This window comes from Branchiostoma lanceolatum, chromosome 16, assembly GCF_035083965.1.
Source record: "Branchiostoma lanceolatum isolate klBraLanc5 chromosome 16, klBraLanc5.hap2, whole genome shotgun sequence".
In the NCBI taxonomy this organism is placed as follows: Eukaryota; Metazoa; Chordata; class Leptocardii; order Amphioxiformes; family Branchiostomatidae; genus Branchiostoma; species Branchiostoma lanceolatum.
Window position 1 is genome coordinate 15,410,712 of NC_089737.1, and position 1,464 is coordinate 15,412,175.

Here is a 1,464-nt window from a genome sequence, read left to right on the forward strand (position 1 = left end):
ATTTCATGCCATACATTGTACCGTGTACGATTGTTGAGCAAAAAAGTTCACTTCACTTCACTGTGTGGGAAAGCCGTGGGGTGGTGAGACAGCGACAACTGCAAGTACTGCAGAACCGTGCCAACCTTACAATGACAGGGGATCATATGTGTGCTATGGTTTTTCAAGTGTATTAATGGACTAGCACCAACATATCATGCAACAGAACGTCTTGGAGACAACAATGCTACACGGCAGTCAGGACTTTCGAGGAGAGGCGTGTTGCTCACGCAAAGGACAAGAGAGCTACTAGAAGCTAAGCAGGCTACCAGGACGGTATGCAGGCGCTAGGGGGCGTGGTGGGAGGGAACCTCATCCGCCGCAACGACGGGAGAACCAAGACCAACATATCTAGGTTTGTTGGTTTGTTTTATGCAGATCTCCATTAGTGTTCACGCAGGTGTGGCACGTGTTGTTTTGCTCATATGTACGCCCTGTTGCTTACATATGTTGTGTTACAACATCTTGTGTTACTTTCGAAATTAACAGTTTGCTACAAGTATTATTCATTTTCTTTGTTAAGAAACTTCTGTCAGGTTAAGTCTTGCTGCGAAAAACAAACAATAATAAACACAGAGTTGAAAAGACTTTAAGCCAATCTCTCCGGAGATCAGACATGCAGACATGTTCACAGCTGTCATGTAATTACATTACGTTGCAGCAAATAAGTGTAACAGTGGGGATCAACCTCCACTAACTGACCAGTCTAACTGGTCCGGACCTTTTAGCCTAGTGGTTAGCGCGTTGATTTCCCAAGCCGTGCGGATCGGGATTGGCGGGGGTTCTAATCCCGGGAGCGGCGTACTCGCCTCTTTGGGTTTTTACAGTGGTTCCCACACCGGCAATCGAACCCGGGCCTTGGCGGTGAGAGCGCCAAATCCTAGCCACTAGACCATATGGGAAATTTATTTATTTATTTGTATCAGGCCCATGGCCCATAAAAACAGACACAGAACAAAAATTTACAAAGCTACACTTACAAATACTTTACATGCAAAACAGTTACCAATCTTGACAGACCGAAACCCACTGTAACATACAAGTGTATGCAATGATAATCTCTTTATTGAAAAGTTATGTCCAAAGGCTACTTGAAGTCTAGCAAATCATTGGAAATACAGTATTTTATACATTCCTAAAGATGGAGGGATTTATGGACTAACGAATGATTTTTCTAGTTATACATACTCTTTTACATGATTTATTTTGGTAGATCAGACGTAGGGCTGCGGACTGTTGGCTAGTACTCGTATAATACCCGTTCCAATCTGATTAACCCCTCATTGGACTTCAGCTACTGTATAATATGCGACAACGTTTCACTGCTGCAGTACGTACCACGATTGCAAGAGGCGCTTCAGTCTCGTGCACAGGGCCGTGTTCGCTTTGACAAAGTGCCCTGGGCACGAGGTCGCGTGCTAATGT

The 1,464-nt window shown here is 44.5% G+C and overlaps 1 non-coding gene across 1 annotated transcript; it reads right to left on the minus strand.

Annotated features, from left to right (window-relative positions):
* Nucleotides 1-869: 869 nt before the first annotated feature.
* On the minus strand, nucleotides 870-941 carry Trnae-cuc (transfer RNA glutamic acid (anticodon CUC)). Its single transcript has one exon. It is a non-coding gene; the product is annotated as a tRNA-Glu (tRNA).
* Nucleotides 942-1,464: the final 523 nt, after the last annotated feature.